We start from the raw sequence: 22,604 nt of genomic DNA, 5'->3' as shown, positions 1-22,604 counted from the left end.
GCAGGAATGTGCTTTTCCCTGAAATTATTCCCTCTCCCATCCCATTTTTTTCCAGTTAATTTTCTCTACCCTTTTTCTAGGTTCTCTGTGTTCTTTCTACTTTTAATACAGAGTGATATATAAAAATGAACTCTATTTTTTCTAAGTTTGTAAATCCAGGGACATTAGACAGCACAAAAGGAAAGGGCCCCTCCCAACTCGAGCCCCATCGGAAGGTCTGAAATGGTAGACTTTAGTTCCATCAGGACAGTCTCAGCAGGATGTCTTAAAGGCTGCGATCCCATGAGCAAAGTCCAACATCATGATGTCAGCAGATATTGCAAGGAGCTTAGGTTCCACGTGGCGGCATTTGTCAAACTGATGGTCCCCTTGAGATCTGTGCATTTCACTGGATAAAAATATCCTTCCTATATTTAAAAAATTATATTTTTAAAGAAATCAAAAATCGTAAATATTAAAGTCTAGTTGGTGGTTCTCCTGCTGAAAGTTTAGGGACACAGTGTCCTGATATATATCGTGTGCTTTAAGAAGCATTAAGAAGAAGGTGGGTTGACCCGTCTGAGTGCACAAGCAGGCTCAGATAGTTACATAAGATCAAACCAGCAGAGCGAATGTTGAATCTAGACAGCAGGGATATGAGAGTCCACTGCAATTTCTAAGTCTGCTCTGCACGTTTGAAATGGCCATCGTAACATAGTGGGGGGCCCAGCAGCAATATTAACTTGCCCATCACCTCTCCCTCCCAAGCTGTCCCCAGAATTCAGGAGGCAGGCTATTTCCAGGATGTTTTGGAGCAGAAGAAAATAACCTCATTTCGGCCTACGCTGAAAACCATCATTGTCCGAGTGGTGAATCGCTTGTGACATCCACTGAACATTATTTTTCATTATTTCCATGCTCAGAGCGCCCAGATGACATTCTGCCTTAGGCTGAAGGCCCACAGTGTCAAGGCCTGCTTCGAAATGTGTTGTAAGCACCAGGCCGGTACAGTTCAAGGGCACAGGATCCAGGAGGCTTGCTGCGTCTACATAATCAGGCACTGTGAGCATTTAGAAAGCAGCCGGCTGTCATCCTTGAATGAAGAGAGCACCAAGAAACTAAAAGGCAAGGTTTTCAATTAGAAAGAATTCACAGCTGTGAAAGCACGATCTAAAGCGTAGATCTCATGCCCCGGGGCCCTGAAAAGAGAGAAATGTTGAACTTAAGAACTGAGCCAGGATTCACCTGAAAGCCTGGTCCTGCTGACAGCCCCCTTGCTTCCTGACCAGTAACAGCCAGAGTCTCGGCGGTCCTCGAGCTGATGACCCTGCTTGACCGCGCCCTACTCGCCCCCCCCCCACCCCACCCTGGCCCCTCTACAGCCCCTCCGCCTAACTGGCTCACCTGTAGCCTCCTGGGATCTGCATTTCCTCAAACTGCAAGTCCTAGTCTATTCCCAAGTAATCTCACTTTCTGGTGGTTCCAGCTTGCCTCAGTTTACCTCTTTATTTAGTCTGACACGACTTGCTGAAGGAAGAAAACCACCATTAGGAAAGAAAAGGCGTGGAAAAAAGGATTTAAGGGAGCAGGTCACCGTCTGGAAATCACTTCTGGCTTATAAACACTGTGGAACAGTGTGCAGTCACTGTCCCAAGTGGCCTTTACACAAGGACAAGTGAGCAAAGTGACGTCACTCAGGCCTGTCCAGCTCTTTGCAACCCCATGGACTGTAGCCCACCAGGCTTCTTCATCCATGGAATTTTCCAGGCACAAGTACTGCAGTGGGTTGCCATTTCCTTCTCATACAAGGGTAACAGGATAGGTAAATGTCCAGAAATATTGCTGAATGAACCCTGTACAGGATAATACCGTCTGTGTTAAAACCAAACTCACACTGAAGCTCCCTGACTCTCCAGTGGTGAAGACTCCACGCGTCCACTGCAGGGGCACAGGTTCCATCCCAGGTTGAGGAACTAAGATTTCACATGCCTCAACGCACAGCCAGAAGCAAAACAAACTCATGCTGGCATACAAGCACAATTCTGTCTGTGTTCCAATCAGTGCATTTAAAAACGCAAAAGCAAAACAAAGACCTAGAAACATTTGCAGCCAGCTTCTAAATGGAGTTGCCGTTCACTGGACTCCTTTGAGAGTAAAGCTTCTTTTTCTCATTAAAAAAAAAAGATTTGTTTTTAATCAAGGGATAATTGCTTTGCAATATTGCGCTGGTTCCTGCCATATGCCATCTTTTCCTCGTTTTCCTTTTCCTGTAAACTCAGCCTCCAGTCTGCTCACCTCCGTCTCCACGCTGCTGTTGTTTCGCCGCCAGGTTGTGTCCACCTCTTCTGTGCCCCCTTGGACTGGCGCCCGCCGCGCCTCTCTGCCCGTGTGGGCTTTCCGGCAAGGACGCTGGAGCGGGCTACCATTTCCTTCCCCACCCTGTCTCCAAGGCTATCACCTATTGCCCAGGCCATGGGCAACTTCCCTTCTGGTCTGTCTGCTTTTGCCCCTGTTCTACCACAATCCTCTCTTCACAGCTGAGCTTTCAAACTGTAAATGCAAGCCTGATCCCACAACCCCCTGCTTGAAACCCCCCCATAGTTTCTCACAACATTGCAAATACACTCTCAACCCCATAACCGGATTGGCAAGGGCCACCTCTCTGGGCCCTTCTCCCAAATGAGTGGTTTAACTCAGAAAGCTTTTTCTGCCTCAGGGCCTTTGCATTTTCTGTCTGGCCTGACACCCTCCCCCAAACAGCAAGGCTGGCCCCTGTTCATCCAGGATCCTTTGGCTGGAGACACCTTTCCATCCAAGAAAGGCAGGTTCGGGACCATCAGTCACTGCTCCAACATCTAGTACCTTTGGGCCATACTTCTTCCTACTCAGCTTCTGTAAAACACCAACCCTGAAGGCCACAAGCGGATCGATGCTGTTCCCACCAAGGGCGCGTCTCCTCTCCAAGGGGTGGGTCTGCACCAGGTCGCAGAGCAGGTGCCCGGTGACTGGCATCGTCCCTCCCAGCACAGCCACCTGCTCTGGAGACAGAGGCTCAAAAGGAGTGTAAGATGAAGACCGGGCAGGCAAAGGCCTTAGCATGGAGGTGCTTGGGCCAGCTTCCCACTGGAGAAAGTGACTGTGATCACTGGACTTTTATTTTAATAACCAATAAAATAAAGAAGAAAGAGAAGGAAATGGCAACTCACACCAGTATTCTTGCCTGGAAAATTCCGTGAACAGAGGAGCCTGGCGGGCTACAGTCCATGGGGTCACAAAGAGTCAGACACGACTGAGCACATGTATAGTAAAATAAAATTTATCCTTCTAAGGAAAAATCATTGAAAAATAATCACCAAATGAGTCCTAGGATGGGGAGACGTAAAATCTCCTTCCTTGGTTCTCAAGCATTTTTGCAATTAAATCATGATTTCCAGTGTGAGCCTTAACTATGCCCTAAATACCATCAGTGCTAAATTTTATTCATGTTTTATGTGTTCTTAATAGAAATTTTCATATCTAATGTTGGGGAAGTAGTTCAGCCGTGTCTGACTCTTAGCAACCCCATGGACTGCAGCCTACCAGGTTCTGCCGTCCATGGGATTTTCTGTGTTTGGCTGAGCATGGCCTTTGAAAAGAGAGAGGGTTTTTCTCTTTTGTTTTTTTGTTTATAATTACTAATACATACACCTGTTTTACCAACCTACCTATCATGTACAATAAAGGGGCAAAGTAAGTAAAAGAGATAAAGTTTCCTTTTTCTGAACTCCAGCTAAATGACTGACTGCTTATGTAAAGCAATATGTGAATATTTATCTCTTTGAGCAACTTCAACATTATATGATAAAATCAAATTTCCAAAGAACCAAACTTTGGTGTGACCTACATTTTCTGTAAAAAGTCTGAATGTCATGAATTTTACTAATGTTAGTGCCAGATCATTGTAAGAGGGAGTCTAATTCTCAAACTATAAAAATGTTCATACACATAATTTCACAAATTAAGAAAAAGATTGTATTAGGACAGGTTTCCCAGTTTCACTTCAGTTCAGTTCAGTCGCTCAGTCGTGTCCGACTCTTTGCGATCCCACGAATTGCAGCATGCCAGGCCTCCCTGTCCGTCACCAACTCCCAGAGTTCACTCAAAGTCATGTCCATCGAGTCGGTGGACATCCAGCCATCTCATCTTCTGTCGTCCCCTTCTCCTCCTGCCCCCAATTTCTCCCAGCATCAGAGTCTTTTCCAATGAGTCAACTCTTCGCATGAGGTGGCCAAAGTACTGGAGTTTCAGCTTCAGCATCAGTCCTTCCAAAGAATACCCAGGACTGATCTCCTTTAGGATGGACTGGTTGGTTCTCCTTGCAGTCCAAGGGACTCTCAAGAGTCTTCTCCAACACCACAGTTCAAAAGCATCAATTCTTCAGCGCTCAGCTTTCCTCACAGTCCAACTTTCACATCCATTAAGAAAAAGCTTGTATTAGGACAGGTTTCCCAGTTTAGGGTCTCCTTATCAAGGGACCTTATCGGAGAAGGCAATGGCACCCCACTGCAGTACTCTTGCCTGGAAAATCCCATGGACGAAGGAGCCTGGTGGGCTGCAGTCCATGGGGTCTCGAAGAGTCGGACACAACTGAGCGACTTCCCTTTCACTTTTCACTTTCATGCATTGGAGAAGGAAATGGCAACCCACTCCAGTGTTCTTGCCTGGAGAATCCCAGGGACAGCAAAGCCTGGTGGGCTGCCGTCTATGGGGTTACACAGAGTTGGACACGACTGAAGCGACTTAGCATATCAAGGGAAAGTCTGTGTCTTCAGTTCCATAATCTTAAATCCTGGCTGGCTGACCCTCTGGGGCTAAAATTAAAATCCAGAGGGGAGTGTTTCAAAATTTATAAAAGAAGTGCTGTATCTCAGCAAACACTTTGGCTGAAGAAAACAAACAAAAACTACATGAGGCTGGTAACATGATCCCCCCAAAGCACAAAGCTGCGCACGTTGTTACAGGAAAACATGGGGAGTGATTGAATATCTGCATGTTCACCAACCACATTTTCTTAATGTGTTCATTTGCCAGAGAGATGTGTATTATTAGTTTAAGAAATCAGGGGCCTCGGTGGCGGGCCAGTGGTTAAGACTCTGCGCTTCCACTGCAGGGGGCCTGGCCCCAGCCCCTGGTCCAAGAGAAGGTCCCCCAAGCCGCACGGCCGAGAAGAGAAAAAGAAGGACGTCCTCCTTCCTCACTGCTTTCATCTCATTCCCCAAGTGCCCGCCTCCCCAGAGGTAAACACTAAGGACGGCCGCGTCCTTCTCGTTCATGTGTTTCAGCATTTACAGACTGAAGCCTGTAGGCAAGGGTTAGAGGCACCTTCACTCTGCGGGCCTAGATCCAGGTACTTGAGGCTTTGAGGGTCAGTCTCTAGCAGAAGCACTCGATTCTGCCAACAGTGTTCTGGGAAGGAACTAAGCAGAATGCACGTTTTCACTCCTGGCCAAACAGTCACACCTTTCTTCTTGTCTAGAATACTTGATCCACATTCTCCATGACAAAAAGCAACTTTCCACTTTTCACCACAGTATGTTTGTTTGCTTGTATTTCTTTTTCTTTGGGATGGTTTTAGTCGTCACCTCCCGTACAATATTACGAACCTCCATCCATAGTTCCCAGGCCGTCTGTCTACCAGACCGAGTCCCTTGAATCTATTGCTCACCTCCACTGTATAATCGTGAGGGATTTGATTTAGGTCATACATGAATGGCCTAGTGGTTTTCCCTACTTTCTTTAACCTGAGCCTGAATTTTGCAATAAGAAGCTGATGACCTGAGCCACAGTCAACTCCAGGTCTTGTTTTTGCTGACTGCATAGAGTCTCTTCACCTTTGGCTACTAAGAACATAAGCAGTCTGATTTCGGTACTGGCCGTCTGGTGATGTCCCCATGTAGCGTTGCTTCTTGTGCTGCTGGAAGAGGGTGCTTGCTATGGCCAGTGCGTCCTCTTGGCAGAACTCTGCCAGGCTTTGCCCTGCTTCATTGTGTTCTTCAAAGCAAGAGAAGAGAAGAGAAACAAAAAGAAGAGAAAAGAAAAAGAGAGAATCGAAAGACAAAGGAGAAAGGGAAGGCTACGCCTAACGGAATGCAGAGTTCCAGAAAATAGCAAGGAGAGATAAGAAAGCCTCCTTAAGTGACCAATGCCAAGACTAGAGATCTCTTTAAGACAATTGGAGATACCAAGGGAACATGTCATACAAAGATAGGTACAATAAAGGACAAAAACAGGGAGGACCTATCAGAAGCAGAACAAATTAAGAAAAGAAAAGGTGGCAAGAATACACGGAACTGTACAAAAAAGTTCTTAAGGACCCAAACGACCATGAGCCAGATATCCTGGAGTGTGAAGTCAAGTGGGCCTTAGGGAACTTCACTACAAGCAAAGCTAGTGGAGGTGATGAAATTCCAGCTGAGCTATTTCAGATCTTAGAAGATGATGCTGTTAAAGTGTGGCACTCAATATGCCAGCAAATTGGGAAAACTCAGCAGTGGCCACAGGACTGGAAAAGGTCAGTTTTCATTCCAATCCCAAAGAAAGGCAATGCCAAAGAATGTTCAAATTACCATACAAATGCACTCATTTCGCATGCCTGCAAGATTATGCTCAAAATCCTTCAAGCCAGGTTCATCAATATGTGAACCTTTAACTTCCAGAGGTTGAAACTGGATTTAGAAAAGGCAGAGGAACCAGAGATCAAATTGCCAACATCTACTGGATCATAAAAAAGGTAAGGGAATTCCAAAATAACATCTACTTATGCTTCATTGACTATGCTAAAACATTTCACAGTGTGGATCACAACAAGCTGTGGAGTATTCTTAATGAGATGGGAATACCAGACCACCTTACCTGCCTCCTGAGAAATCTGTATGCAGGACAAGAAGCAACAGTGAGAACCGAACAGGGAACAACAGACTGCTTCCAAATTGGGAAAGGAGTATGTCAAGGCTGTGTATTGTCACCCTGCTTATTTAACTTGTATGCAGAGCACATCATGAGAAACACTGGGCTGGAGGAAGCACAAGCTGGAATCAAGATTTCCAGGAGAAATATCAGCAATCTCAGATATGCAGATGATACCACTTTAATGGCAGAAAGTGTGGAGGAACTAAAAAGCCTCTTGATGAAGATGAAAGAGGAGAGTGAGAAAGCTGGCTTAAAAATCAACATTCAAAATACTAAAGTTGTCTTACCACTTCATGGCAAATAGATGGGGAAACTGAGGAAAGAGAGTCAGATTTCATTTTCTTGGGCTCCAAAATCAATGTGGACGGTGACTTTAGCTACAAAATTAAAAGACACTTGCTCCTTTGAAGAATAACTATGACAAACCTAGACAGCATATTAAAAAGCAGAGACATCACTTTGCCAACAAAGGTCCGTCTCGTCAAGGCTATGGTTTTTCCAGTAGTCATGTATGGATGTAAGATTTGGACTATAAAGAAGGCTGAGTGCTAAAGAATTGATGCTTTTGAACTGTGGTGTTGGGGAAGACTCTTGAGAGTCCCGTGTACTGCAAGATCAAACCAGTCAATCCTGAAGGAAATCAGTCCTTAATATTCACTGGAAGGACTGATGGTGAAGTTGAAGCTCCAATACTTTGGCCACCTGATGTGAAGAACTGACTCATCAGAAAAGACCCTGATGCTGGGAAAGACTGAAGGCAGAAGGAGAAGGGGACGACAGAGGATGAGATGGTTGGATGGCATCACCGACTCAATGGACATGAGTGTGAACAAGCTCTGAGAGATAGTGAAGGATAGAGAAGTCTGGTGTGCTGCAGTCCATAGGGTTGCAAAGAGTTGGACACGACTGAGCGACTGGACAACACATTTGTTTGCTAGGGCTGTTGTAACAAAGTGCCTCAGACTGTGGCTCAGCCAGCAGGCCTCTCTCCTCACAGGGCTGAAGCCGGAAGTCCAAGATCAAGGTTCCGACAGGGCTGGTTTCTCCTGAGGCCTCTCCTTGGTGCATAGGCAGTGCGTTCTGCCCATGTGCTCACACACTCTTCCAGCTGTGTGTCCATGTCCTAATCTCCTCTTCCTATAAGGATCCAGCCGTGGTGGCTGAAGGCCCAGCCCAGTGACCTCATTTAGCCTTGTCTCTTAAAAGATCCTGTCTCAGAGGATAATCTCATCGGGGGTACTAGGGTTTAGGACTTTACCATATAAAGTTTTTTTGAGGGGGGCCCACAGTTCAGTCCATAACATGCGGGACAAAGTTAATTAACATATTTAACAATTTATGCCAACTGTTTAAAAACTTTTTCTTTTGTATGGAGGTATAGCTGATTCACAACGCTGTGAGAGCACCAGGTGGACAGCGGAGAGATTCAGCCGTACATATACATGTCTCCCTTCTCCCCTGAAAGCCCCTCCACCCAGGCTGCCAGAGAACATCGAGCGGCGCCCCCTCTGCTGTATGCACAGTAGGTCCTTGTTGGTCCATCTCAAACACGGCAGTGTGTGCACATCCATCCCCAGCTCCCTACCTCTTGCCTCTACCCTTCCCGGTATGCGAACGTACTCTAACAAAGCCCACGCTCCCTGCTTCTTGCACGACACGCCTTCAGTCTAGGTTTGTCTTTTCTTTTCTTGCGGAACCTACTGTTTAGCAGATCTCGCAGTCTTCTATTGACGGAAGGCCTTAAGTCTAAAGGGGGTGAAACATTTCCCTCCGTGTCGCTGCAAATGGTGTTTTTTCATTCTTTCATTTTAATGAGTGATCCTTCATTTCATAAATATATGCATATTCTTGGACAGAGAAAGACAAACATCATATGGTAACACATATGTCTGGAGAAGGAAATGGCAGTCCACTCCAGTGCTCTTGCCTGGAGAATCCCAGGGACGGTAGGCTTCCCTAGTTGCCAGATGGTAAAGAATCTGCCTGTGATGCAGGAGACCGGGGTTCGATTCCTGGGTCGGGAAGATCCCCTGGAGAAGAAAATGGCACCCACTCCAGGATTCTTGCCTGGAGAATCCCATGGATAGAGGAACCTGGCGGGCTACAGTCCATGGGGCCACAAAGAGTCAGACGTGGCTGAACAGCTAACAGACATCACATATGCAGAACCTGAAAACCTGATGCAAATGAGCTTATTTACAAAACAGAAGCAGGTGATAGACGTCAGTTAGTGTGATAACCTCTAGGTCCTGCCACGATGCAGCAGAAGGCATTGTCTCCTTCTTTCTTTATAGTTAATAGCTCATTCTGTATTTATGTATATATATATATATATATATATATATATATATATATATATATCAGAGAAGGCAGTGGCACCCCACTGCAGTACTCTTGCCTGGAAAATCCCATGGATGGAAGAGCCTGGTGGGCTGCAGTCCATGGGGTCACAAAGAGTCAACTCGACTGACCGACTTCACTTTCACTTTTCACTTTCATGCACTGGAGAAGGAAATGGCAACCCACTCCAGTTTTCTTGCCTGGAGAATCCCAGGGACAGGGGAGCCTGGTGGGCTGCCGTCTATGCGGTCACACAGAGTCGGACACGACCACATCTTCTTTATCCACTCATTTGTCAGTGGACATTTAGGCTGCTTCCATATCTTGGCAAATAATTGAAAATATTGCTCCTATGAACACTGGGGTAAGCACACTGACATTAATTGTCCAGCTTAATGAATTTTCATAAATGCATTTACTTGGCCTCTCCAGATTGATACAAAGAATTTTCCTAATACCCAAGGAGACTTCTTTTTGCTCCCTTCTAGTCAGGACCCTAAAGCAATCTTTATTCTGGCTTCATCATCATCGATTAGTTTTGTAGGTTTTGAACTTCATATAAATATGGCCATAGCTCATGGGCTCTCATTGTCAGGCATTTTTTGGAATACTACTATTATGATATCTGTCACGTTGTTCCATGTACCCGTATATTACTTTTTATTGGGGTTTAGTATTCCATGACTGTACCGCCCGTTTACTCTTTCTTTTATTGGTGAACGGTTCCAATATATTTTTTTTATTACTACGAATAAAATTTCTAAGACTATTTTTATAATGTCTGTTTGTAGTCATATTGTTGCAGGAAGGGAGACCCGGAAAGTGGGCTCTCCTCTAAGCTCAGAAATGAGTTATCCGAGGAGACATGTGCTGACAAAGCAGGAGACGTCACTGGGCAGGGGCCCCGGGTGAGAGCAGTGGGGTGAGGGGCCCCGGGAGGACGGCTCTGCACACGGCTCGCGGTCCCGGGTTTATGGTGAGAGGATTCGTTTCGGATTGTCTGTGGCCGATCGTTCTGACCCAGGGCCCCTCCTGGGGGTGCCCTCACCGCTCAGCCAACATGGATTCCAGCAAGGAGGGTTCTGGGAGGACACGTGGACTGGCGAGTCCTCTCTTTTGACCTTTCCTGATTCTTCCGGTTGGTAGTGACTTGTGAGTTCCCTGTTCCTTACCAGGACCTCCTGTTGTAAAATGACTCATGCAGATGGTCACGGTGGTGCCTGGCCAGGGTGGGAGGTTTCAGTCACTGTTTTCCCTAACAGAATATGCTCATTTCTCCAGGGTAGGTATCTAGGGTAGCAGTTAGTTGCTAGCTCATAGGGAAAGCGCACGTCAAACTTTAAGAGGTCCTGCCAGTTCCCCCAAACGACTGTACAACTTACCGCCCTCCTCACTGGGCTCTGGTGCCATCAGTCTGCTTAACTTTCACTGCCAGGGTGGCTCTGCTTTCTCGAGATTTTCATTAGCGTTTACAACATGCGTAATAGCACTGAGCACATTGTCTTTTGGAACTGGCATTTAGGATATCCTCTTTGGTCAAATAAATGTCTGCCCTAGTCTTTTACCCATTTTAAAATCAGTTTGTCTTTTTTATTATTTGTGGTGGACTTTTAGTGGCTCAGACGATAAAGCGTCTGCCTGCAGTGCGGGAGACCTGGGTTCGATCCCTGGGTTGGGAAGGTCCTCTGGAGAAGAAAATGGCACCCCACTCCAGTACTCTTGCCTGGGAAATCCCATGGACAGAGGGGCCTGGTAGGCTACAGTCCATGGGGTCACAAGAGCCGGACACGACCGAGAGACTTCGCTTTTTTTTCCAATGTGCAGCCTAGGTTTGAATCCTTCAAAGGCTATGTTGTTTAGTCGCTGAGTCGTGTCTGACTCTTTTGTGACCCCACTGGACTTTGCCCACCAGGTTTCTCTGTCCATGAGATTTCCTGGGCAAGAACACTGCAGTGGGTTGCCATTTCCTTCTCCAGAGGACCTTCCCAACCCAGGGGTCGAGCCTGCGTCTCTGTCTCCTGCTATGGCAGGCCAGTTCTTTGCCACTGAGCCCCCGGGGAAGCTCTCTGACGGCCACATATGTTGCGACTCTCTCCTCTTGGTCTGTGACTTACCTTTGACTCTTAATCACGTCCTTTAATGATCGGAAGCTTTTCCTTTTAAGATGTAATTTGTCGGTGTTTTAGGTTCATTGCTTCTGTGTGTCCCATTTAAGAACTCCTTGCCTAGCCGTGTCTCTAAAGGTGCTCTGCTACACGCTCCGTGAGCCTTGCCGACCTTACCTTTCACACGTATATCTTTTTTGTGTCTCAACAAGTTACTGAGTATCGTGTGAGGTGGCCCTGATCATGGTCGTCATCATACTAAACTTTCTCTTTGAATTTTATTTCTAAACCATCGTGTGAGATGTTCGGAGCAAAAGGAGGGCCTTATTGCATGGCCTCCTAGCTCAGTCTTCACTGAGAGTTCCCTGTAGTGTTGCCTTTTAAGAATGGTCTTCACGCCCCTATGGAAGATGCGAGCTGCTCAACTCCTTTCTAAAGCAGGACCACCCTTAGCCTCAGGCAAGAGGAGTCCTGTGCTGGGACCCACAGCTCGGAGAATCAGAGTCGCTAGCACTCACCTTTTCGTGTGTCCGACTTCCCTGGTGGCTCAGACGGTAAGGCGTCTGCCTACAATGCGGGAGACCTGGATTCCGTCCCTGGGTCAGGAAGATCCACTGGAGAAGGAAATGGCACCCCACTCCAGTACTATTGCCTGGGAAATGCCATGGACAGAGGAGCCTGGTGGGCTACAGTCCATGGGGTCGCAGAGTCGGACACGACTGAGCAACTTCGTTTCACTTTCATTTGTCACTGGTGTGAGCTCCAGAGGGTGCAGTCCCAGGGAGCCGAGCGCGCACCTTCTGCCCGCAGCAGCAAGCCCGCACTTGAGACCTGTTCCCCGCCTCTCTCGTCCTGGAGCCTGGAAACAGAAGTCGCCCGCATCAGAATACTGAGAAGTTTTGCATCCGAACGAGGCATCGTTTGGGAGTTCAGGAAAGTTTTGAGTGGCAGGAATGCTTAGGTAAGAGAAAAGACAAATTAATTAACTTGTCAAATCCTCCTCCTGAGCAGGAATGCAGAAGACTCTTGCGTAACAAAGTGCTGTTTCCCAGAGCGCCGGGCGCCGCTTCCGGCTTCCCTTTGTCTTCAGTTCGCGGTTCTGAAGCTTCTCTTCCAGGAGACCCGCATTCGCTAATGCCACACAGTGCCTGGACATTTTGTAACGGTAAAGAATTCATGTTGCTTGCCCTTAAATGTATGTGCTTATACATCTAAACCTTACATCTGGGAAGCATGAAGTCGATTTTCTTTTCCATTAAGAGATGAACTTTTGAGTGCAAAGAATGTGAACAATTTTATAAAATTATTTAAGAAGACATCATTGAATTTTCTAAAAAGCTAATAAAACAGCTTATTTTAGTATCTTTGACTAAAAATCTGACAGTGATTATGACTTCACTTTGTTTTTTAGTTTTGAAAGGTCACTTTGCCTATGGTAGAAGAAAAATAGCATTTTTTAAATGTAAAAAACAGGTTTAATTAAAACAATTTATATTCATGTAATTTACCTTTTTAATATAAACATGCATTTAAATTTTATAGACTTTAAATATAATTACATTTTGACCATATGGTTAAGTATTCTTTTGAATTAAAAAAAAATAAGAAAAAAGAAAGTCCACAAGAAAAAGTACTCAGAACATTGTCTGGCAAATGGTGGGTATTCAAGAAATATTAGGGCTCCCTTTCTGCCACCCACACCTTTCCCTCCCTCTTCTTAAACTTGACATCAGATTAAACATCCTCTCCCTCCCTCTTTTTTTCCCACTCTCACGTATCCTATTTGGAACTTGGTTGCCTTATGGAAACAAGCCTAAAATTTGGAAGAAAACAGAGCCAGCAGAATTGACGGGAGACCTTAGCGGAGTCTCGCTATGGCTTAATTAAAAGCTCAGTTGTTAGAGATTACCAGCTTTTTTTTGCAGAATTCTGACCTACAGCATAAGTCGGGCGCGCTCCCTAGCCTGGTGAGCCGTCTTGGGCATCCCAGAGATATGGGTCTGATTAAAGGAATCTAAGTGATTCTTACTAACCATTGGATTTACAAGTTGGGCTGTGAGTCCTCAGCAAACCAAATGAAAGCTTCAGGAAATTAGCCCTGCCAGCCATATCCTCATGGCTTTAGGCACACACGTGGAATGTTTTCACAGCTGGAATCCAATTTCTGAGTTGATGTATGAGAAAATCAAATTTGTTGTAGCGCTCAACAATAATAAAGGAAGAAAAACGAACAGTTTGGGGCTTCCCTGGTGGCTCAGTGGGCAAAGAATCCGCCTGCAATGTGCAACATCTGGGTTTAATCCCTGGGTTGGGAAGATCCCCTGGAGAAGGGACCAGCTACCCACTCCAGTACTGTGGCCTGGAGAATCCCAGGGACAGTCCATGGGGTCGCAAAGAGTCGGATACAACTGAGCGACTTTCACTTTCGCTTTCAACTAACAGCTTAGGTACACTTACCACACGATAGGCACTGCATCAGCCCATTTCTGCAGTGCCCCATCTAATCCTTACCTGGACGTGCAAGCTACTACAGTATCCCCAGCTTAGGGATGCGGAACTTGGGGTTCAGAGAAGGTAAGTAACTTGGACCAGTCTCTCTCTTGTTCTCAGTCACTTCACCTTTCAGACGATGACGATGGTGGCTGCCGCTTTGCTTTTGACTTTTATCAGAGTATAGCTGATTCACAATGTTGTGCAAATCGCACGTGTACAGCAGAGCAAATGAGCCATCCACTCACACATATCCGCTCTTTCTAAGATTCTTTTCCATGTAGGCGATTGCAGAGCACTGAGTAGAGTTCCCATGCGCTGTGCAGCAGTTTCCTGTTGGCTGTCCTCTGCATATCATGTACAGCAGTGTCGATCTTGTCACAAATAGTGTAATGTATCGTAGTGTTTATAGGTCAGTCTCAGTCTCCAAGTTTACCCCTCACCCCCCAACCCCTCGGGAGCCGTAAGTTCGTTTTCTCCACCTGTGACTTTACTTCTGGCTTGTAAATAAGTTCCTTTGTACCCTTTTTTAAGATTCCAGATGCAAGTGATATCATGCATCTGTCCTCCTTTGTCTGACTTGCTTCACTTGGGATGACAGTCTCTGGGTCCGTCCGCGCTGCAAATGGCAGTGTCTCCCTCTTTTCACGGCTGAGTAATATTCCAGTACGTCTGTGTGACACGTCTTTATTCATTTCTCTATGCGTGAACATTTAGGGTACTTCCATGCCCTGGCTCTGATAAATAGTGCTGCAGTGAACATTGGGGGTGCATGCATTTTTTGGAATTATGGTTTCCTCTGGATATATGCCCACTCCAGTACTCTTGCCTGGAATATCCCATGGACAAAGGAGCCTGATGGGCTGCAGTCCATGGGATCGCTAGGAGTCGGGCACGACTGAGCGACTTAACTTTCACTTTTCACTCTCATGCATTGGAGAAGGAAATAGCAACCCACTCCGGTGTTCTTGCCTGGAGAATCTTGGGGACGGGGGAGCCTAGTGGGCTGCCGTCTATGGGGTCGCACAGAGTCGGACACGACTGAAGCGACTTAGCAGCAGCAGCTGGATATATGCTTAGGAGTGGGATTGCCCAGTCGTATGGTATTTCTATTTTTAATTTTTCAAAGAGCCTTCATATTGTTCTCCATAGAGGCTGCACCAGTTCACACTCCCAACAACAGTGTAGGACTGTTCCCTAATAGTGGCTACTATTTCCTGAGGGCTGACTAGGGGCCTAAACATGTGTTATAACAAATTTAATGCTATACTAACCCTACTGGAAGCACTTAGGAGTCCCGTCTCTAGGTGGAGATTCTTCAGCGGTGGCACTCCGCATCACGTGGAACACAGTAACCAGGGCAGGCTCCGCCCCACCCCTCTTTCCTGTGCAGAGGAGGCTGTTTTTCACCCTAGGTAGCACTCGTCAGTTTAACTTTCTGTGACAATGAAAATGTTCTATGTTAGCACGGTCCAACCTGGTAGCTGTTGACCAGGTGTGGCCACTGAGCGTGTAAAACATGGCCAGTGACACTGAGGAACTAAAGTGCTAACTTGCTGTTACTAGTTAAGTTTAAAGAGCATACCCAGCTGGTGGCTGCCACAGCGGACGGCACAGAGGGTAAGTGCCTGGCGCTCAGGTTCCCGACAGAATCGAAGAGACCCTCACACGCTCCTTTCTCTTAGCTCTGCCGTGGCTCAGCATCTGGGGCCGGGCTCGTCAGACCAGGAACTCAGGGACAGGGAGAAGGATCAGGGTCTTTCTTACTCCCTTTATTCAAAGCTAATTACCTACAGGGAATTCCCTGGTGGTCCAGTGGTTAGGCTCTGCACTTTTTGCTGCCGAGGGCTCGGGTTCAATTCCTGGTCTGGGAACTGAGATCCCGAAAGCCATGCTCCTGGCCCAAACAAGCAAAACCATGTAAGTGCTCGAACACTGGCTTCACATGTTCGCTTATTTAGTTATTATCTAATACATGCTTGTGGAACTCCCCTCTCAGGCCAGGCGTATCTGCTTATTCTAAGTCTATACACTGGCTCTGGTTAAAATGGCAGGCAGGCAGGACTGGAGAGACAGACATTAATTAAATCATCACACAAATGCATCCGTAGAAACTCAAATAAAGGCAAAGTGCCAGGAGTCGTGAACGCCTCTGACAAGGTCAGTGGAATCGTGTGAGGCATCAGAAACGCTCTTCTGCTGGCACTCAAGTTCAGCTTGTGAAAGTGATGCTTTGGCTGAGAAGCTAAGAATGAGTTAGGACTAACTGAGTGACAAGGAGAGAGAGTCATTCAAAGTGGAGGGGAATGCATGAATAGACCTGAGGTGTGCAGAGTATGGCCGTGTTTAAGGGACTTTCAAGAAAGGGGCAGTACGCCTTTTTCTGCTTTTAAAAAATAAGGGATATGGATTTGTAAAAAAAGAAAAAATACTGTGTATGTGTGTGTGTCAATAGAGAAACATCCCCTGATGACCACTTTTTACTGAGGGAATCGTAGAAGCAGTGAACACTTGCTACAACTGTGCAGATTGTATAAATGTGCGAAAAAGCATTTGTTTCTTTAAAAACAATCATAAAAAATAAAGACAGGGACGTCAGGGGATTCCCTGGCCGCCCGGTGTTAGGACTTGGTCACTGCCAGCTGCCGGGGTTCCACCTGTGGTTAGGGAACCAAGATCCCACAAGCTGTGTGTGATGCAGGAAAAAAAAAAAAAAAAAAACAACCACCTGTTGTTTGTTTGTTTTTTAATCAAAAATAAAAGAAAAGGAGGGCCGGGCGAAGAGGAAGGCTAAAGCTTTCCAGGCCCTTCCTCTCCCACATGGGGGCTTCTGACCTTTATCCTGAGAGCAGGGGCTGCGTCCTGGGGCGGTTCAAGCAGAGGAGCGGTGTGATTGGGAAATAAAGCCCGAGCCAGCCAGGAGCAGCTTGGCTTTTCGCGAGGGCCACCTGTCCCCTGTCCTCCCCTCCTTCCCTCCCGGACGTGGAGCGCTGGGCCGCCCCGGCGGGCGAGGGGCGCTGAGCGGCTCTGCCCTCTCGCTCTGCGTGTTCTGAGTGTTTCTGCTAGTCAATAAATACTGGGCTTTTATAGAAACTGTCAGCAAACTGCACACTACATTTTCCCTGCCTGGGGCCCAGAAGGCCTCGCACACTAGCAGGCTGTGCCGGAGCGGCGATGCCCAGAGGCCGCTCCTGGAGGACCGCTGGTCTCAGGACAGAGGCCAGGCTGCGGCCTCGCCCTTACATCCAGGAACCTGAGCTGGACAGGCGCTGGTGCCGAGGCGGGGGGTGGGCGGGCTGGCTTTCGGCGTTCCCGCCTCTGGCCACCTGTCCACTGAGCTGTGCATCACTGTGCAGCCCTCATGAGGGCAAGGGACAAGCAGAGACTTCGCTCCGGTGGGGGAGAAAGGCAAGAAGAAGGAAAAGGGGAGAACAGGGCTTCACCACGATGAGACTCGGACTGACTCCACAAAACGAATCCCTTACCGTCCTCTTCCAAAACGAGCTGACGCTATACCTGCACCCCTGGCGCTGTGGACAAGTTACCCATGTTTCTGGCGAACACTCTTGACCTTGATGCTCAGCTCTGCCACTCACTGTGGGCGAGGTCAGTCAGCACACAGAGATCCCGAGTCCTCGCCCGTGAGACCGGCTCGCGGTGCCTGTCGCAGGGCTGCGGGGCTGTGATCCAGTGTGCGCGGTTTGCTGGGAAACAGGCGGCAGCAGGGACTTTCCCCGGAGGCCAGCTTCAATCTCTGGTGTGGGAGCAAAATCCCACAGGCAAAAAAGAAGAAGACGGAGAGAAAGAAGCCCCAGCTTGGTTATTGTCTGCTAACACGTCTGTGTGACTCGCCCCCCGCGACCCCGAGCTCCTCACGTGCAGAGAACCATCGCTGGCCGCTCTCTCCAGCCCCTACTCCTGCCGGTGCTCGGCATACAAGGTGAATGCTTGCTGCAGACAGCAAAGACTGAAGGAGTCCTTCTCTTCCCTCCCAGATCGTCAATCTTTTAATTTCTTACAACCTTTACTGTTTATTTATTTTTTACTTCCCTGGTGGCTCAGACGGTAAAGCGTCTGCCTACAATGCAGGAGACCTGGGTTCGACCACTGGGTCGGGAAGATCCCCTGGAGAAGGAAATGGCAACCCTCTCCAGTGTTCTGGCCTGGAAAATCCCGTGGATGTAGGAGCCTGGCAGGCTAGTCCACGGGGTCACGGAGAGTCGGACACGACTGAGTGCCTTCACTTTCACTTTTCACTTTACTGTTTATTTAGACATGCCTTCGGAAAATTAAACTATCGGATATACTGCCAGAGAGATATTTTCCTACATTTCTACCTACACATACACATACATATATGCGTTTTAAATTACCTTTATTTTTAAAGCAGTTTCAGGGTTACAGGAAAATTGAGCAGAAAGCACAGAGGCTTCCCACATGCCCCTCACTCTCTCCCGTGACTTATTAACATCTGCCGTTAGCGCGGTGCCTTTGTTACCCTGATGAGCAACTATTGTATTATACGTGATTATTGACAAAGCCCAGTTTAAAGTTTACTGTGTTGTGTAGTATCTGAGTTGTTTTTTTAATTAACTAATTAATCGTACTAATTCACTTATTTATTTTGGCTGCACGGTGTCTTGGCTGCTCTCCGCGGCATCTCTAGTTGCAGCGAGCGCAGTGGCCGGGGCTGCTCCTCGCTGCCCTGTCTGGGCTTCTCATCGCAATGGCTTCTCGGGACGCAGAGCGCAGGCGCTTAGGCTCAGCAGTTGCAGCTCCCAGACTCCAGAGCACAGCGTTCATACCGTTTATATTGATACATATTCTGAGTTTATCCCTTCAGTTCAGTCACTCAGTCGAGTCCGACTATTTGTGACCCCATGGACTGCAGCACTCGAGCCTCCCTGTCCATCACCAACTCCCAGGGTTTACTCAAACTCATATCCATCAAGTCCTTGATGCCATCCAACCATCTCATCCTCCGTCGTCCTTTTCTCCTCCTGCCTTCAATCTTTCCCAGCATCAGGGTCTTTTCCAAGGAGTCAGTTCTTCAAATCAGGTGGCCAAGTATTGCAGTTTCAGCTTCAGCATCAGTCCTTCCAATGACTATTCGGGACTGATCTCCTTTAGGATGGAGTGGTTGGATCTCCTTGCAGTCCAAGGGACTCTCAAGAGTCTTCTCCAACACCACAGTTCAAAAGCATCAATTCTTCGGCGCTCAGCCCTCTTCACAGTCCAACTCTCACATCCATACATGACTAGTGGAAAAATCATAGCTTTGACTAGAAGGACCTTTGTTGACAAATTAATGTCTGCTCTTTAATATGCTGTCTAGGTTGGTCATAGCTTTTCTTCCAAGTAGCAAGCGTCTTTTAATTTCATGGCTGCAGTCACCATCTGCAGTGATTTTGGAGCCCAAGAGAATAAAGTCTGACACTGATTCCACTGTTTCCCCATTTATTTCCCATGAAGTGATGGGACCAGGTGCCATGATCTTCGTTTTCTGAATGTTGAGCTTTAAGCCAACTTTTTCACTCTCCTCTTTCACTTTCATCAAGAGGCTTTTTAGCTCCTCTTCACTTTCTGCCATAAGGGTGGTGTCATCTGCATATCTGAGGTTATTGATATTTCTCCCAGCAATCTTGATTCCAGCTTGTGCTTCCTCCAGCCCAGCGTTTCTCATGATGTACTCTGCATAGACGTTAAATAAGCAGGGTGACAATATACAGCCTTGACGTACTCCTTTTCCTATTTGGGACCAGTCTGTTCTTCCATGTCCAGTTCTAACTGTTGCTTCCTGACCTGCATATAGGTTTCTCAACCTATATGAACATCAGGAAGTTCACGGTTCACGTATTGCTGAAGCCTGGCTTGGAGAATTTTGAGTATTACTTTACTAGCGTGTGAGATGAGTGCAATTGTGTAGTACTTTAAGCATTCTTTGGCATTGCCTTTCTTTGGGATTGGAATGAAAACTGACTTTTTCCAGTCCTGTGGCCACTGCTGAGTTTTCCAAATTTGCTGGCATATTGAGTGCAGCACTTTCACAGCATCATCTTTTAGGATTTGAAATAGTTCAACTGGAGTTCCATCACCTCCACTAGCTTTGTTCGTAGTGATGCTTCCTAAGACCCACTTGACTTCGCATTACAGGATGTCTGGCTCTAGGTGAGTGATCACACCTTCTTGATTATCTGGGTCGTGAAGATGTTTTTTATGCATTCTTCCGTGTATTCTTCCACCTCTTCTTAATATCTTCTGCTACTGTTAGGTCCCTACCATTTCTGTCCTTTATTGAGCCCATCTTTGCATGAAATGTTCCCTTTTAATTTCTAATTTTCTTGACGAGATCTCTAGTCTTTCCCATTCTGTTGTTTGCCTCTGTTTCTTTGTACTGATCGCTGAGGAAGGTTTTCTTCTCTCTCCTTGGAACTCTGCATTCACATGGGTATATTTTTCCTTTTCTCCTTTGCTTTTCACGCCTCTTCATTTCACAGCTATTTGTAAGGCCTCTCAGCAGCCATTTTGCTTTTTTGCATTTCATTTGGTGTAGTCAATAAAGCAGAAGTAGATGTTTTTTTCTGGGCTCTCTTGCTTTTTCTATGATCCAATGGATGTCGTCAATTTGATCTCTGGTTCCTCTGCCTTTCTAAATCCAGCTTGAACATCTGGAAGTTTTTGATTCACGTACTGTTGAAGCCTGGCTTGGAGAATTTTGAGCATTATTTTGCTAGAGTGTGAGATGAGTACAGTTGTGTGTTCATCTGAATTTATATATCTTGTCAATTATATATGTTGCACATATTTTCCCCCCTTTTATGGTGAGATCTATATAATATTGTTTTCCAGTCCAAAACATGGAGGAGCCTCTGCCTTTATTCATGTTTCTTTTCATGTTCTTTTATTTTTTATAGGTTTTTATACAAATTTGTTCAAACTAGTTTTTTGCATTAACCATGTCATTCTGTACTGTTGCCTTGTGGTTTTGTTTATATTTGGGTAAACAGTGCACGGCATTTTAGAAGACACGTGACAGTCTCAGGAATACTGAAGCTCCAGACTCTGAATCGCTGTCTCCTGTTCCCCGCCTACTCCCTCTCTGCCTTCAGGGCATCTGTTCACTGATCTGGCTGTGCTGGGCCTTGGCACAGCCAAGGATCTGGTGGGATCTGGTTCCCTGACCAGGCGTCGCACCCCGGCCGCTGCGTTGGGAGCGCGGACTCAGCCGCTGGAGACCAGGGAAGCCCTCTACTCTTTCCTTTAAGTTGCTTTTTAAACGTGTGTGTCTGTGTACGTACGTGTGTACATATCTGCATGGGTGTGCCGGGAAAGCTGACATGGAGTTGCTGAGTGAAAGCAAGCACAGGAGGGCCGGAAGGGAGCAGAGGGAAACGGGCGACAGCGCGTCGCGGGGAGCGGATTCAGCGGCCGCACACACGCGGGGGAGCGCGGGGCTGCAGAGCACGCCCGAGCCGGCTCACGATGATGGCAGGCGCGCGGGGCGGCGCTCAGGGCTGGGCAGGTATCGCTCGTTTCACATCAGTCAGCAAGGTTCCGAGAAGTACCTGTCTCACCGCTGACAAAACTGGGATCCGGAATAGCGAGAGGGCCTCAGAGACCAGGCAGCCAGCAGCAAGCTGGGGCCTGAGTACCGCCCCCGAGCCCTTGCCCCTTCCGCTCCACGTGTCGACTTTCCACGGCTGGGCATCCAGCCAGCACCAGCACCCATGAAAGAGACCTAACCACCCATGTTCATGTTCATTGTGACGTTATTACACCGAGCAAAACAGAAATAGCCACTTCCCTCGTTAGAGGTAAATGGTTAAATAACCTAGGTAGCATCTTTATATTTGATGTGGAATATAACACACATTAAAAAGAATGGGGCTTCCCTTGTGACTCAGCTGGTGAAAAGTTGCATGCAATGCGGGAGACCTGGGTTCAGTCCCTGGGTGGGGAAGATCCCCTGGAGAAGGGAAAGGCCACCCACTCCAGTATTCTGGCCTGGAGAATCCCATGGACTGTGTACTCCCGTGGAGGGAATTCCTTGATGGTCCAGTGATTAGGGCTCTGTGCTCTCACTGTTGCTTCCACACACACACACATACACACACACACACACACACACACACGAAGAAATGGGGAAGGTTGATAGGTACTGAGCTAAAACATCATCACTGCCCACTAGTGACAGCGAACATTTTTAGTTTAATACTATGATCATGTTGCAACCTTATGTTTAAAAATATACAAAGCAAGACCTCATGGAGTCTACAAGTGTATTCCTATACAATTCAGCAGGCTGTACCTTTAGAATCTCTGCAACTGACTGTACAGAAATTAAACCTAAATTTCAAAATAGATCGTGTCTATGTTTTTAGGTATACATATATGAAAATACATAGAACCCAGCCTGGAACAAGTCACACCTAATTTTTGGCAGCAGTAACTTCGGGGAAAGAGAGACCTCTGTTTTTCCTTTACATACTTCTGTATCTTATAAAAAGAAGTACATGGTTTTATTTTTCAATAAAAGAAATAACACAAAATAACCAGTTGATTATTAGACACAATGGACATGAGTCTGAGCAAACTCCAGGAGGTAGTGAAGAACAGGGAGGCCTGGCGTGCTGCAGTTCATGGGGTTGTAAAGAGCTGGACAGGACTCCAGTTCAGTTCAGTCACTCAGTCGTGTCCGATTCTTTGAGACCCCAAGAACCACAGCACGCCAGGCCTCCCTAT

At 46.9% G+C, this 22,604-nt stretch overlaps 1 protein-coding gene across 1 annotated transcript in view; it reads left to right on the top strand.

Annotated features, from left to right (window-relative positions):
* PP2D1 (protein phosphatase 2C like domain containing 1) overlaps nt 1-22,604 on the top strand; it is a 44,440-nt gene that overhangs the window by 1,322 nt on the left and 20,514 nt on the right. The gene's annotated exons all lie outside the window — the stretch shown is intronic.

The sequence above is a fragment of the Capricornis sumatraensis genome, chromosome 1, assembly GCF_032405125.1.
Source record: "Capricornis sumatraensis isolate serow.1 chromosome 1, serow.2, whole genome shotgun sequence".
In the NCBI taxonomy this organism is placed as follows: domain Eukaryota; kingdom Metazoa; phylum Chordata; class Mammalia; order Artiodactyla; family Bovidae; genus Capricornis; species Capricornis sumatraensis.
The sequence above is the reverse complement of the archived record's forward strand: the minus strand, read 5'-3'. Positions and strand labels throughout refer to the sequence as shown.